This window comes from Nuphar pumila, chromosome 2, assembly GCF_984573655.1.
Source record: "Nuphar pumila chromosome 2, dmNupPumi1.hap1.1, whole genome shotgun sequence".
In the NCBI taxonomy this organism is placed as follows: Eukaryota; Viridiplantae; Streptophyta; class Magnoliopsida; order Nymphaeales; family Nymphaeaceae; genus Nuphar; species Nuphar pumila.
The window spans coordinates 42,470,329-42,488,611 of record NC_143250.1 but is presented as its reverse complement, the minus strand read 5'-3'; positions in this window follow the sequence as shown (position 1 = coordinate 42,488,611).

Sequence of the window (18,283 nt, the reverse complement as noted above, 5' to 3'; positions counted from 1 at the left end):
CGTTTATTTCTCCTATACCATAGCCTCCATGGATACTCTCAAATCCATCCCTACTAATGCCTACATGCCCATTAAGGTCACCGCCGATGAAAAGCCTTTCTCCATAAGATATCCCTTGTACTTCATCTAAATCTTCTCAAAATTGACGCTTAATGGAATCATCTAAACCTACTTGAGGTGCATAAACACTAATAATATTAATAATATCCGTACCTAATACTAATTTAATAAGTAAAATCCTATCACCCTTCCTACGGACCTCAACAACATTATCTATAAACTCCTGAGTCATAACAATCCCTACTCTATTCCTATTCCTATTTATTCCTGTATACCAAAACTTATATCCCCAAGGTTCTATCACTTTTGCTTTCTCACCTACCCATTTGGTCTCTTGTAGACATAAAATATCAATCTTTCTCCTACACATAACATCTACTAACTCTACCAACTTATCAGTTAAAGACCCTATGTTCCAAGTAGCTAACCTAATTTTATGGTCTTGGAACCTGTCCAACAAAGTGAGGGAACCCTTGCCTATTTGACACCACACCCGGGCACAGGTGTGACGCGTTGCTTTCGGGCGACGACATAGCAACCCTTGCCCATTTATCACTGCCTCTGGGCCTATAGAGTACAGCGCGTTGCTCAGTAGGGAACGCCTCAACAAAATTCTCATATTGGTTTATATTCATAGGGTATGACTAAGTTTTTATGTTGGCTATCACAAGCCTACCGCAACCCTCCTCCTTTATCCGGGCTTGAGACCGGCAGTGTATAACTAAACAGTTATACTCATGAAACGATAAATTACCCAAAAAAAGTCTTGTCGTGTTTGGAATTTAGGTAGGGTAAAATAAGGTAAATGTGTTGAGATACATCGCACATGTGTATCCAAAGGTACCTTGTGATGATGGTCTAGCTTCACATGAACCTTAGTTTTACCAACTACGATTAGAAGGCGTGGTGGTTACGCGTATTGAAGTTCTTACCAAAGTAAGGCTTCCATGACCCCCTGCACTTGTCTGGATATAAGCATATTCAAGGTCGTTTATTTATTGCTTTTTCCATCAGGTTTCTCTCATATATGTTTTCTTTTGATACGCGTCTTTTGTTATGCAATTTTTGGTTCAATGACTTTAGATGGCTCGAATATTATTCATTTTCTTGATAGATTTAATTTTAGTGATTAGAAATAAACTATCTTTTTTACATTAGGATAGATGGATTTGGATTTGGCCTTATGAATGGATGAGCCTGTTGCCCTAACAGATCAAAGTCCTGCTAACAAAATAGTGCTTTTGAGAAGTAGGAGCACTCAAATAGACTTAGCATGTTGCTTTTGCAATCTAAGGTGGCTAAGAATATTCGCAATGTTATCCCGCAATGCAGGACAGTGAAGAAATTCTGGAGTGCTATTGAAGCACAATTTGTCAGTTTGAATAAGGTTAGAGCCAGTACCCTAATGTCGAAACTTACATCTATGAAATATTTTGGAGGGGGTAATATTCGCCAGCACATTTTATAAATGAGGAACATAGCGTCTCAGTTGAATGACATGAAGCTGACCATTTCTAACTCATTCTTAGTGTATTTAATTCTGACATCTTTACCTTTGGAGTATGGACCTTTCAAAATCTCTTACAATACACATAATGATGAATGAACATTCAATGAACTTATGTCTAAGTGTATCAAATAAGAGAGATTGAAAGGAGAGAATGTGCAAAGTGCACATATGGCTTCTCATAAATCCAAGGTAGAATCAAAGAAAAATGCTAGGAAGAAGTCAGCAGGAGATAAGACATATCAAAGCAAGCAATCCGATTCTGCTCTCATAAAGTATTTGTTTTGCAAGAAGAAGGGACACATGAGGCAGATTGCATAAAGTATAAGAAATGATTAGAAAAGAAAGATAATTTGTCATTTGTTTTTCATGAATGTAATTTATTACATATTCCTAAAAATAGCTGGCGGATTAATTCTGGTGCTACTGTTCATATTGTCAATTATTCGCAGTCGTTTCTGAACAGAAGAGAACCAACAATGCATAAGAAAAACATCTATTCGGGGAACAAGATGCATCTGCATGTGAAGGGTGTTGGGACCTCAGGGTCACTTTAGATACCAGCGTAAATTTGGATCTTCTTGATATCTTTTATGTTCTATCATACAATAGAAATTTAATTTCAATTTCAAGTTTGGATAAATTTGGATATTGCTTTAAATTTAAAAAGTCCAAGTTATTCATTTACAGAAATTCAATTGAAATTTGTTATGCATTAGTTTATGATAGTTTGTATAAATTAAACGTGAAGATCCAAACTCAGGAGTCTTTGACTTGTGAACACGCATTGGTTGGCAATAAATGTAGTATGATTAATGATAAGTCCTACATGATTTGGCATCGAAGGTTAGGTCATATATCTGAAAAGAGAATAAAGAGACTCGTAAATGAAGAGATCTTGAAATCTCTAGATTTTATCGATAATGACCCATGTATTGATTGCATAAAGGCTAAGTAAATAAACACATATAAAGAGGGTGCCAAGCATAGTAGTGAGATATTAGAGATAGTCCATACGGATGTATGTGGACCATTTACCCCCTATTATACATGCGAAAGATATTTCATCACCTTTATTTATGACTATTCTCGGTATATGTATCTCTACTTGATTTATGAAAAATTTGATGTTTTTCAAATATTTAAAGAGTTTAAGAAATAAGTAGAGAAACAAACTGATAAAGTTATTAAAATAGTCAGGTCTGATAGAGGTGATAAATATTATGGTAGGTTTACTAAGATGGGGCAAAGGGAATGACAATTAACGTGATTTCTAAAAGAGGAAGGCATTGTGCCTCAGTATACCATGCCTGATAGTGCCTACAAAAATGGTATAGCTGAAAAGAAAAATCGTACGCTTAAAAAAATGGCCAGAGACATGTTGAATTATTCAATGCTTCTCATAAAGTTGTGGGGTGAAGCCTTAAGGACTATTATGCATATTTTGAATAAGGTTCCTACAAAATCTGTGCCTAAAACTCCCTACGAGTTATGGACAAGTATGAAACCATCACTGTCTTATATGCATATATGGGGATGTCCTCTAGAGGCTAAGTTGTATAACTCCCACAATAGAGCCTTTGATCCAAGAACAACTAGTGGATTTTTCATTGGTTATCCAGAGAGATCAAAAGGATATAGGTTTTATTGCCTATCTCATTCACCATAAATTATTGAAACAAATAAGGAAAAATTCCTGGAAGATGGTTCAGTTGGATTAAGTGCATTTCAAAATCTTGGTTTTAAAGAAATACATGATCCAGTTTCATTACCTGTTAAGGAGAACACTGAGAGATACCATATTATTATTCCTAATAACAATGTGGTTGATCACCCGATTGTTGATGCACAAATCCAAAGTGAACCTATTGTGGATAGTGCAGAAGAGCACGAACATGTTCAATCTGAACCTGAAGAGCGACCAGTTTGGAGATCCACAAGAATTAGAAAATCCACCATACATCTTGATTATGTGGTCTACCTTCAGAAGCCTGATGATTTTATAGATATAGATGATGACCCATTGACCTTTATGCAAGCTGTTGAAAGCAAACAATCTTCACACTGGATAGAAGCCATGAAAGAAGAGTTAGACTCCATGACTATGAATCAAGTGTGAGATCTTATCGAGTCACCTAAAGGAGTAAAACTCATAGGGTGTAAATGGGTCTTTAAGACCAAAAAGAGACTCCAAAGGTGACATAGAGAGACATAAGGTAAGATTGATTGCTAAAGGATTCACCCAGATGGAGGGCATTGACTATAATAAAACATTCTCTCATGTCTCAACTAAGGAGTCAATGAGGATAATTTTAGCCCTTGTAGTTCATTATAACTTGGAGCTACATCAGATGAATGTAAAAACAACGTTCCTCAATGAAGATCTAAATGAAGAGGTATACATGGATCAACTCCTTGGTTTCTCTGAAGATAATCGTTTGGTTTACGAGCTTAACAAATTAATATATGAACTTAAACAGACCTCCTGACAATGGTATATTAAATTTTCCCAAGTCATTGTGACTTTTGGGTTTACAAAAAATATTATTGATCAATGTATATACATGAAGGAAAGTGATAGTAAATTCATTATATTGATGTTGTATCTGGATGACATTTTGCTAGCAACCAACGATAGAAAGTTACTTATAAAGACAAAACAATTTCTTGCATCACATTTTGATATGAAAGATATGGGTGATGCTGCTTATGTACTGGGCATAGAGATCCGTCGAAACAGAGCAAAAGGCTTTCTAAGCCTCTCCCAAAAATCCTACCTAAATAAAGTATTAAAGCGATATGGGATGGAGAACTGTTCAGTTGGTATATCACCCATATCAAAAGGTAATAAACTGAGCTGAAAGGATTGTCCACAAAGTGATATTGACAAAGCACAAATTAGTGATTATCCATATGCATCAGTTGTTGGCAGCTTGCAATACATGCAGACTTGTTCGTGACTAGATATCTTTTTCATAGTAGGGGTGCTTGGTAGATTTCAGTCTAATCCAGGCATATCCCATTGAAAGGCTACTAAGAAAGTGTTACGATATTTGCAAAAGACAAAAGACTATATGTTGACATATCATAAGGTTAATCACCTCGAGGTCATTGACTACTCAAATGCGGACTTAAGAGAATGTCTTGATAGTAGCAAATCTACTACTCGGTATGTCTTCTTACTTGCTTGGGGAGCGATCTCTTAGAGGAGTGGGAAGCAGACGACCACTGCTCCTCAGACCATGTAGTAAGAGTTTATAGCATTGTACAAGACTACTTCGCATGCCATATGGTTGAAGAACTTCATATCATAGTTAAAGGTGATTGATTCCCACGTTTCTTCTACCCTCCGAAACACCATCTGCCATTGTCGGACTGGAATGGCTTCTTCAAGTACACCTTCAAACCTCTTACGCGCAGAGCATCCCAACATACGCATGTCAAGCTACTTAAATTTTTATAAAGGCAATTTTTTAATCAAACATGATTGTTACTCTTGATACATGACATATTTCTAAGAAAACATGGTATACCAAGATATTAAAAATAACTTATACTTTTAAAAAATTCAAAGAAATATTATTAATTGAGTATGACATATCCACATATGATTTAATTAAGTGTAAAATTTTATTACTTTGTTTAATAATAAGCAATAATAATTCTTTTATTTTATTTATGATAAATAATCATACTTATGAAATAGACTATACACACTACAACAAAGCAGTAGATTAGCGACGACCACATTTCGTCGCTAATCCGTCGCTAACATGGTTAGCGACGGATTAGCGACAACGAGGCGACAGTATGCCTACGTCGCGAATATTTCGACGCTAACTGGCGACGGAATTATTCCGTCGCCAGGTCCGTCGCTAATTGCGACGGAATAACGAGCGCTATATTCCGTCGCCAATCCGCCGGTACTCAACGTCGACCACCGCTTGGCGACGGAATTACTTCCGTCGCTATGCCGTCGCTATATTAATATGAATAGCGACGGATGGTTCCGTCGCTAATCCGTCGCAAACACGAAAAAAAATTAAAAAAAATTTATTTGAAAATTAATTACCGAGAACTGTACAATTTCTATTTCCTGTACAATTTATATTTCCTGTAAATAAAAAACAAACCACACAAAAAAATTCATATAACAAGAATCTACAACAATTAATCGTTCCACCTTAAAATTAAGAAGTTTAATTATTTACAATTCAATAATTACAATTAGGAAAAATAAAAAAAATAGAACTTCTTCAACACAGTCCTCTAATCATCGCCAAGATTTTATGCGTCTTCTTGTTCATTGTCTTTATCTGTCCCTTCAGCTCCACTACCCTGATTATCGCTAGCAGCCTACACAAGAAAAGAACAGTCAGTATTGATAAACAAAATATATTGAAATAAATTACACACTATATGTGATTCTATCATGTGCTCATGTGTGATCTAAGGCAATAAAAAAACTCTATATGTGATTCTATCATGCTCATATGTGCTCTAAGGCAGTCAAAAAATTGAATATGTGATTATAGCATGTTCATATGTGTTCTAAGGCATCTAAAAAAACTCTATATGTGATTCTATCATGCTCAGATGTGCTTTAAGGCAGGCAAAAAACTATATATGTGATTCGATCATGCTCGTATGTGTGCTAAGGCAGTAAAAAAATTGAATATGTGAATATAGCATGCTCATATGTGCTCTAAGGCAGGCAAAGCCAAAATTTTATATGTGATTCTATCATAAATGATATATAACATGTTCATATATGTTCTAAGGCAGTAAAAAAACTCTATATGTTATTATAGCATGCTCATATGTGTGCTAAGGCAGTCAAAAAACTGAATATGTGATTATAATATGCTCATATGTGTTCTTAGGCAGTCAAAAAACTGAATATGTGATTATAGCATGCTCATATGTGTTATAATGCAGTCAAAAAAACTTTATATGTGATTCTATCATGCTCATATGTGCTCTAAGGCAGACAAAAAGTTATATATATATATATGTGTGTGATTCTATCATGCTCATATGTGTGCTAAGGCAGTAAAAAAATTGAATATGTGAATATAGCATGCTCATATGTGCTCTAAGGCAGGCAAAGCCAAAAATTTTATATGTGATTCTATCATAAATGATATATAACATGTTCATATGTGTTCTAAGGCAGTCAAAAAATTGAATATGTGATTATAGCATGTTCATATGTGTTCTAAGGCATCTAAAAAAACTCTATATGTGATTCTACCATGCTCAGATGTGCTTTAAGGCAAGCAAAAAACTATATATGTGATTCGATCATGCTCGTATGTGTGCTAAGGCAGTCAAAAAATTGAATATGTGAATATAGCATGCTCATATGTGCTCTAAGGCAGTCAAAAAACTGAATATGTGATTATACCTGAGAGGGACCTGGAATCGAAGATCCCCTATCCTGAACAACGGCCTTGATCTCATTTCGGAGAAAGGGGGCGACGGTGTATTGAAAGTAGTTATTCAGTGATTCATTAATGATCTCGCGTACATCATCACCAGAAAGAATAGTCGGCTGCTTGGAGCTTATGTCGGCGCAAGAAGTCGGTGAGCCGTAACTGGAAGAACCAATAACTGGTGAAGTGTTCATATTACTCCCAAACCCGAACACGCGACCTTTTTTGGGTTCACCTGCTGCAGTCACCCATGCTGTAGGATCAAATGATGGATGTTGAGTAGCGTCTTCGCCATATCGCTCTACCATCTGTTGCTCATATGCCTCCTATAAAATACTGTTTAAAGTATTCATTAATAATTAATGATAACATTATGATAACTTGCATATATATTGCAATGATTATTAATAGAATTAATACATACCATTGTCGTTCTCGCCTTCTCTGATACGAAGACTCCCGTGGTCTTTCGTTTATGTGTTTCTACAAACACATCCTTATATGGTACACTGCCTCCTTTTTCTGCTTCCTGCGAAGTTAAATGACAAAAGATTTAGTACACAAGTTTGCAACAATACTTATAAAATTAATATTATATATTGATGAGTTACCATTTTCTTTAGGTGGCTCCCAAATATCTTAGATCCACCTGTGTGTAGATGGGCTTCGGGCATCTTCGATCGATTTTGTGAAGCCTTCGCAGAGCGATTTTTAAATGCATCTCCCGCCCACTTATCGCACATTTCATCCCAGTAATCTCTCCTGATAGTAATAGGACCATGGCCCTTCCACAGTAATGGATCATCTACTACGCCAGATGTTTTTTTTGCTGCAGTCTTCATAGTGTGCAGCATGTCTGTAAATCGATTGGCAGCCACCTTCTGCCACACCTTCCTTGCATCATTTTCTTCCACCGTAGTTGTGAAGCGATTCGAAGCCTACAAATATTTTCAGAAAGTTAGTAGACATTGCTTAAATAAATTAAATATGAAACACATTAACTATGAGGAACAACTGTATACCATGAATGAGGACCACAATCTGTCTAACACCTCCTTTGGGTACTCTTTCCATTGAGCAACTGGTCCTGGTAGATATTGAAGAAGTGAATTCCTAATCTCCCGTACTACTTCTTGTGGCTCAAACCTCGTGCTGCACATGAATTGTTACACAGTAAATATCAATATAAAATATTTAAAAGATATGCAATAATTGAAAACAAAATACTTACGGTCGATTATCGATATACACTATTCGAATGAGTCTTCTTGTGCCAGCCTGAGAAGACCCTGTTTCTTGTGTTGGCTGTTGACTTGTGTGATCAACTGGTGTAGGTGGGTCGTGTACAGGCGCAACATCATCTGTAAAAAAATACATTAGAAATTTTCAGAATGTGCATTTGAACTAATCAAGCATCTAATTAGTTATATGATATACCTATCACAGGAGCCCGTGAAGATGAAGGCTGAGCCTGGCTACTACTGGATAAGCGACCACTATAACCTCCACGAACCATATTCTAACAAATAACATATGTCATACAATACATTCAAATAATTCACATCAAGTATTACAATGCAATCAAGTCATTCACATCAAGCATTGCAATGCATTCAAATAATTCAAATCATTGGCATCAAGTATTGCACTAATTCAAATCATTCGTTAATTGCATAAATTATAATACATTCAGATAATTGAAATCATTCACATCAAGTATTACAATGCAATCAAGTCATTCACATCAAGCATTGCAATGCATTCAAATAATTCAAATCATTGGCATCAAGTATTGCACTAATTCAAATCATTCGTTAATTGCATAAATTATAATACATTCAGATAATTGAAATCATTCACATCAAGTATTACAATGCATTCGAATCATTCGTATCAAGTATTACAATACATTCAAATAATTCAAATCATTGGCATCAAGTATTGCAGAAATTCAAATCATTCGTTAATTGCATAAATTATAATACATTCAGATAATTGAAATCATTCACATCAAGTATTACAATGCAATCAAGTCATTCACATCAAGCATTGCAATGCATTCAAATAATTCAAATCATTGGCATCAAGTATTGCACTAATTCAAATCATTCGTTAATTGCATAAATTATAATATATTCAGATAATTGAAATCATTCACATCAAGTATTACAATGCATTCGAATCAATCGTATCAAGTATTACAATACATTCAAATAAAATTTATGATCATTCACACCAAGTATTGCAATACAACTCACATCAAGCATTGCAATGCATTCAAATAATTCAAATCATTGGCATCAAGTATTGCACTAATTCAAATCATTCGTTAATTGCATAAATTATAATACATTCAGATAATTGAAATCATTCACATCAAGTATTACAATGCATTCAAATCATTCGTATCAAGTATTACAATATATTCAAATAAAATTTATGATCATTCACACCAAGTATTGCAATACAACTCACATCAAGTATTACAATGCATTTAAATAGAGGTTTGTAGTATAAGATTTTGCTCACTAGCTTGAGAATTCTTCCTCGTCACTAGTTTGACTTTCTTCTTCTTCTTCTTCTTCATTGTTTGCCCATCCACTTGGTACATCATTTGGATCACATTCCTCTATAAATGTTTCATCGGCCAATGGAGATATGACATGCATATCATGTGCAACATCGTGACCATAAGCGAAGTCATAGACATCATCTGATTGATAGTAATCACTGTCTTCAGCTAACTCATCTTCCTGTAACTGATCATACTCGGGGTATAGTTTGGATTTTACCTTGCAAACTGCCCACCATTCATTTCTATCTGACTTTTTTATACTCGGATATGAAGTATAATAAACTTGTTGAGCTTGAGAGGCTAATATGAATGGTTCATATGTTCCAAACCTGGATTTATGATTCACCTCCACAATGCCTGAAGCTTTGTCGAGTCTTGTTGCAGTTGGATCAAACCAATGACACTTGAATATCGTAACCCTGTTATTCATGCCTAAGTAAGTCAACTCCATTATTTCCTCTATAACACCGTAGTAATCATGTTCATTTTCACCGTAGCTGCTACCCTTGACACACACGCCACTATTTATCGTTGATTTGTTTATACCGTAGTCTTTTGTATGGAATCGATAACCATTTACGATATACCCGTTGTAGCATTGCACAACTTTGGTCGGACCATTTTCTAAATCACATATTCCTTGATCTTTAACATCACCATTGCGAACCTACGCACAAACATAAACAATGATTGTGATCACGATCAATTAAGTAACTTAGTGTTGTTTATAAGTACAAAATTTATGTTAGCTTCTTTACCAACTGTTTCAACCACTCCACAAACTTAGTTTCACATTCTTTTTGTACTTCTGCATCAGTGAGATGTGAAACTTCATTTTGCAACTCCAGATCAAATCGTCTGCAAACCACAAATACTTATATTACCGAGCCATGTATCCACATATAAAACATAAAAGGATTTATAATTGAGTTGCATATACATATACTTACTCGATGTATGGGTCGATCGCTGAGCAATTAAAAAGAATATAGATGTGTGCTGCATCTTGCTCTCGATCTGTCAATAGCCTTGATCGGCAACTACCAAATGCATTCCCAAGTGGTTGAAATATCGACAGCTTGTCAGCTACAGTTACTTGTTCTCCATCATCGTTACGGGGCGGGCATGTGTAACGTGTTGGAATATGAGGTTCGAAGTACATAGATGAGAAATTTGAAATCTCTTCTAAAGTGTACGCCTCACAAATAGAGCCTTCTACTCTTGCTTTATTACGAACCTTTTTTTTTAGGTCGAACATGCATCTGACAAGAATATACATTTCAAATTTTAAATATCTGTCACTAAAGAGACAAATATAAAAAAACATATACCTTTCAAATGGGTACATCCATCGATATTGCACAGGGCCACCAACCCTTAGTTCATATGACAGATGTATGATCAAATGTTTCATAACATCGAAAAATGCTGGCGGAAATATCTTTTCTAACAGACAAACAGTGGTGATGACAGAGTCCTCGAGATTCTTTACATCTGATACAACGACCTCCCGTGCGCACAATGTTCTGAAAAATCCACTCAACTCAGACAATACCCTCCATATAGGTTTGTCTAACATATCATGGAATGCTAGGGGTATCAATCGTTGCATAAAGATATGACAATCATGGCTCTTCAACCCATATAACTGTCCATCGTCAATCTTCACAACCTGAGCAATGTTAGAGACATATCCATCTGGAAATCTCAGTTGTCTCAACCATTGACATACATGTTTTATTTGATCAGGTCCGAGCACGTACTTCGCCTTTGGTTTCAGTACTTTGCCATTATACTCTTTGAGTTCCAATTCTGGTCTTTTACATATTAATTTTAAATCCATACGGACCTTCAGATTATCCTTCGTTTTTTCTTTAATATTCATTACTGTATTAAACATATTATCAAACACATTTTTCTCTACATGCATCACATCCAAATTATATCGTATCAATAGGGTCGGCCAATACGGTAGTTCCCCAAAAATAGATTTTTTCGTCCAATTGTGATCCTTCCCAAATCCACGGAAGGGTGTAGGACTGCGGGCATCTGTTAATACATCTGGAAAGTATCACAATCTTCTTAGAATCTCTATGCCAGACAATCTTGAGGATGGACCTTCCGTTTCAGTTGTGCCTGCTTTAAATGCATTCTTTTGACGTCGGAACTGATGATCGCTGGGTAGAAATCGACGATGACAATCAAACCAGCAAGGCTTCCTTCCATGCCTCAATCTAAAAGCTTTGGAATCCTCCATGCAGTACGGACAAGCCAACCTCCCATGTGTGCTCCAACCAGATAACATACCATATGCAGGGAAGTCACTGATTGTCCATAGAACAGCGGCCTTCATGTTGAAATTTTGTTTTTTGTGAGCATCATACGTGGTAACACCGTCATCCCACAGTACTTTTAATTCATCAATCAATGGCCTTAGATATACATCAAGATTTTGGCCAGGTGAGGTCGGACCAGGGATCAACAGAGAAAAGAAAAGATTTGGACATTTCATACACAAGCTTGGTGGAAGGTTGTATGGAGTTACAAATACTGGCCAGCATGAGTATGGAGTTGATCTACCCCCAAATGGATTAAATCCATCTGTACATAGACCGAGTCTAACATTTCGCACTTCCATTGCGAAGTTCTGATGAGTACGATCAAAGTGCTTCCAAGCTTCAGCGTCAACAGGATGCGTGATCTTGTTTTCATCTTGTCGAACTTTATTTGCATGTCATCTCATGTGTTTAGCTGTCCTTGAAGACATATACAATCGCTGCAATCTAGGAGTGATAGGAAAGTAGCGGAGCGACTTGTATGAAACTTCCTTTGATCTCGTGCTACCATTGCCTCTTGTCTTTGGCTTGAACCGAGGATGCCCACATGACGGGCATGATATGTCATTTTTCTGCTCCTTGAAATAAAACATGCAGTGATTTGGACAAGCATCAATCTTTTTGTAACCCATACCTAGAGCGTTGACCATAACTTTCGCATGATAGAAATTTTGTGGCAATTTCTCATCTTTAGGCAACATACTCTTCACAATCATGCACAAATGGTCAAAACATGATTGACTCAAATTATACTCGGACTTCAAATTCATTAGTTGAAGAACTGCAGACAAGATAGTGTGACTCTCACAACCGTTCCAAAGTGGCTCATCAGCATCTTTAAGTAAATCATAAAATCTACTAGCTGCATCGTTTGGTGATTCTTCATCTACGGCAGTTCTTACATCACTAGAACTCATAGCAGAACCCAGTTCTGTTCCTGCAGCATCAAATATCAAATTCGTATATGGATTATCGTGCACCACATTCACCCATGCATCAAAATCGTTTCTAAATTCTTCTCCATGAAACGTCCAGTTCTGATAATCACTCACAAAACCCTTCCTGTATAGGTGATGTCTAACGCCATGAGGTTCTACAAATCGATTATTCTTACAAATCTTGCAGGGACACCTAATCCGACCTGTGGGATCTACCGTACTGACACTTGCCGTTGCAAATTCAATAAAACTATTGACACCATCCATATATTCATGCAATAACTCATTGTCCACTATCCTACGGTACATCCATTCACGGTTTGCAGTCATTCTGTCGTATGATGTTACGAATAGTATCCTAACCAGTTAAAAGAGAACCATCAGAATGCCATGATGAAGAAAATATCAAATTTATCATGCAATATATGATGTCATACAATCACAAGAATTATGATGCATGCATTGATAACTTAATATTTTCATGTACAAACTATTCATGACACGATACATTCATTTGAAGCATGCTTTCAGTATACAATTTCACATGGAAGACATAATCAAATTGAAAGTAACTACATGTAAGCATGGATACAATCACATCAAACATTGCAATACATCGAAATAATTCATATCAAACAAATGTCAAACATGTACCTGCAGCAAACACACTTCAATATCCCACTAACTACTACCATGCATAGCATGGACTCCGTACTCCAAAAATAAGAACACTTCTATTCTCATACATTAAAATCATGCTCAGCATGATCTCCGAACTCCAACAAAGCAGTCTTAGATATCAACAACTAAGTGAGTGTGTGAACAATAAAGTGTTACATTCAATAAATTAAATAACATGTGATGCGCTTGCATCACTTACTCACCACGGATATTTACCCGATTTGCATTGTTTTTGTCACTTACTTACCACGGGTGGTGGGGCACAAGCGAGTTCCGTTGAGAAATCTGCAAAAAACACTGTGTTAAAATGAATATTGAAGCTAATTAGGGAAACACAAACACTTATGCAATGCAAAAAACAACTAAACTGTTGATGATATATCTAATGATGAAATGCGATGAAATAAAGTGAAAAAGAAGCATTGATGATATATTTTTTTAAACTAGCGTCTTCCCCTAAAAAAAAGGGAGAAAAATTATAAGTGCACTCCGAACCTTGTTTTTGAAGCTTGAACATCAAATTGTAGTGAGAACTCGATGAAAAAACTAAAGGCTAATTTTTCAAATTGCTCCCATGTTTTTAGTATAATTCAAAATTGCACCAATGTTACAAAACTTTTCGCACACATTCATGATCATCACCAAAGTGGAAAAAAGAAAAAAAAATTAACACAAGCATGTGGAATCTTAAGGAAGAAATGTGATTTTGATGATTCCAATAACAAACCAAGCAAAAGACCCACAACTTGAAGGTTTGAGGGACCAACGTGAGGGCGATGGAAGGATTGTGGATCTTGAAAACGTGCACACAAGGGACAACGAACAGGCTGGCGAGGTTGCGTGGATGAGCAAGACCTCAAGCCTGACTGAAGTGAGGAATGGAGGCTAGGCTGAGGTGAGCTCACCTCATGGGAGGCTCAGACGTGAACCTGGCCCAGGCGAGGGCACAACCCTGGCCTCAACGAGCACACCTTATGGCTCGAGCATGAGGCTGGCTCAAGCGAGGACTCACCTCAGGCTATGAGCCTGAGGCAAGCCCGGCTCAGGCGAAGCCTCACCTCAGGCCATGAGCTTGAGGCAAGGCAAGCTCAGGCGAGGTTCGCCGCCGATAGCCTGGGCTCAACCTCATCGGCCATCGCCGGGGCGTACAGCGTGAAGAAGAAGAAGAAGAAGAAGAAGAAGAAGAAGAAGAAGAAGAAGAAGAAGAAGAAGAAGAAGAAGAAGAAGAAGAAGAAGATGCAAGTGATTACCTGCGTGTCGCCGGGCGGAGGCGGGAGGTTGACGGGGAGCGGCAACTGGCGAGCGCCGGCTGGCGAGCGCCGGCTGGCGAGCGGTGGACGGGGAGCGGCGGCTGGCGAGCGGCGGCCGGACGGTGGCGAGAGCCGACGGGCGGCGGGAGGGAGAGGGCGGCGGGCGAGAGCAATACAGCGAAACAGGAAAAAGAGAAAGAGGGATGGGATTAGGGATTTACGCGACATTTAGCGACGGCTTAGCGACGGAAACATTCCGTCGCTAAGCCGTCGCTAAATTAAAATACCAAAATACAAAAAAAACAACGGAATATATTCTGTCGCTACGCCATCGCTAATTAGCGACGGATTAGCGATGACAGAATTCCCTCTCTAAATCCATCGCTAAAATGGTGTTCTTGTAATAAAAAGTAGCGACAAAAAACTGCAGTCGCTAATCCGTCGCTAAGTAGCGACAGATTAGCGATAAAAGTTGGTTCCTCGCTAATCCGTCGCGAATTAGCGACAGATTCTATCTCTAGCTAATCTGTCGCTAAGTAGCGACGGAAAAAATCCGTCGCAAATTTCCGTCGCTAATTAACAATTTTCTTGTAGTGACACTTTTATACAAAATTCATATGATATGTCAATTTAAATATGCAATTAAAATCTTCATGATCAAATCGTTATTCTGAATTAACACGTGAAACCATTTATATCAATTGAAATATCTAAGCATATATAAATGAATCAAATTTTAAATAATTTGTACTTGCGATTAAGAACTAACATGTAATTATAATCAACAATCATCAATATAACTTTAAATTAAGATAAAAAATAAGATTTGACATGTTTAAATAAGCAACCAAATTTACCAAAACAGAAACATTTTGATTTTATGTAATTTTGAATATGAAAGAATAAGAATTTGCTTTTGGCTTAAACAAAATTTAGAGAACTGGATAATATTTTTAATGCATAAAAAATCATAAATTTTTGACATACGGTTATGAAGCTATGGCTTTTACAAATTTACTATATTAAGTGCTACCCGATTTCATGTTATGATCTGATCCAAATATATGTATAAGATCCAAGCATAAGTTTGAATAAATAATATATATAAATTGATAATAATATAAAAAATGATAAAGTATATTTTTCACCAGTCAAAACTTTGAAAAGAATAAAAAAAGACACAAGGCTATAACAACTTACTTTAACTAGAACAACTATAAAAACTGAATCGATCTCAAGCTTTTGCATCCACCTTAGGTTTAGGAGCACACCAGATGAGAGAAACTTGATCTTATCTCTTGGCTACATGCCATAAAGCTGCTCGAAAGGATTTCTCAATTACTCTTTCCTAGGATGAGACCATTTATTTATAAAGTACAGAGATCCTAGTCTTCCGTTAAGAAAATGAGTCTCAGTTGAAGCTAACCTCAAACTGCACTTTCTTAATTGATAGAGTCATATCTCATTAGTTAAAACTTTTATTTAAAATAAGACACTAAAAGCTGTAGAGATCTTAGAATACAAAAAACAAATTTTAAGAAACACAACAATTATAAACATATCCTAAAAACAAGATTTACAAAAAACTGGTTTGAAAAAAATATGACTTTGTATATGCATATTTACTAATATACTAACTGAGTCACTATTGAAAGACATACTAAAAGTCTGGCCTTAATATAATGCACTAATGCTAGTCACTACTATGAGCATTAAAAAAAACTTTGCTCATCCTGTGCATAGACATACGATACCAATATAGGTCATGCTGATTTTCTAATAACAAAGTTCACATAGCTAATCCTATATTGAAGCTTACTACTGATGATTTTTCTATACCGACATCATGAGTAGGTCGTCTATCTCCTAAAGACCTCAACTTCAGAAGACCATACACAAAAAAAATAAAATAAGACACACTATATCACCCCAACTGATTTAGAATTTACCTCTGACCCGATATGTGAGACATAAAAAGCAACATATCCTAAATCTTGAGATTGTTTTTTTTTTTTTTTCTGTGTCCAAATTGACACAACTTATATAAGTTTCTATAAAAGATCATCCTATAACCAAAACTAGTAAAACCAAGATAAGATATTGTAAAGTCATAGTTGAATGCAAACAATGGCTGTTAATTGTCTTACAATGATGTACTTTGACTTGAGTTGGTTAGGTGCAGGTTACATCAAAATGCAGTAGAACCATGATTTAGGTTTGAGTTGAGCATCTGCCAAAGTTAAGTTTCAAAACTGATAACGTGTAATTAGAGGTGGTTAAAATCAAGTTAAACAAGCAGGGTTTGAACATCAACTTGTTTCTAGTTAGGATCCCAAAAGCCCTCCTCAAAAAGTCATGTTGTAAGAGTTTTTTGCTTGATCTGGCATGTAGATGTGTTTATCATTATTTGTTTATTAAGATATATGTTGGATTGAATTGATTTAGTGAAAAACTTGAATCATTTATCATCCACTTTTAGTATGATATAAAAAATGCTCAAACATGAAAAATGCTTAATCTAGTACATGGTTTTAACTAAGTAATAAGAAAACACTTCAAACAATGAGGTTTGTAAGAGACCTAACAGGGTCCTAAAAAAAATGTGGTCCTATCAAATGCATTCCTATAATATATATATATATATATATATATGGTTTGTGTAGTAAAACACATGTTTTGCATTTCATTGAGATTTCATGATTGAAAATTTTATGTCTTTACATCAAAACTACTAAATTCCACAAGAAGTTCCTAACAAATTAACCATCCTAGGCCATCCATGAGTTCATATTTATCAAACAAGCATAATACCAAAGACAAACACTTTATGTTACCAAATATAATCCCAATATGTATATACCAAATTATATTATAGTCTCTAGTAAAAAAGTCATAGGTTGCAAGCTTTAGACCCAACATATGTGTTCAACATAGTTCATTTATTAAGTGTGTTTTCCAATTGAAAATTTTCAAAGGGATATTTTCATAAAAGTACCTAAATTTTGAGCATTAATAAAACACACAACTGTTTTGAATTTTTTTAAAAAGACACTAAAAAATTTGCATCCTTAATCAAAAACAAACTTTCATCTATTTAATCTAGGTTATCAGTAGCACAATATGAATTAATATAGTTAATTTACTAGTTAACCCTTCAAAGAACCTTTTATCTTTTTTAGGTAATTTTTTGAAATATGATGTTTAAGGTAAAATGGTAATTCCACATCACATTTAACAACAAAATTGACGGTAGTAAACTCTGAGGCCTTTTTAGTTAACTAAGTTATTTTTTAGGTGTGATTTTTAAAATTTCCAAAAATAGGTGCCGTTTTTATTAACGTCCAAACTTCACGTGACTTTTTTATTTTTTTAACGAAGGCATTTTTTATGTGGTGACCTGCATATTAGCGCCGCTGACAGCCACCCATCTCAACATTTCTCGAGATGGAGATCATGCCCATCTCGAGAAATGCCAAGATGGGTGGTTGTGTGGGCGATGCA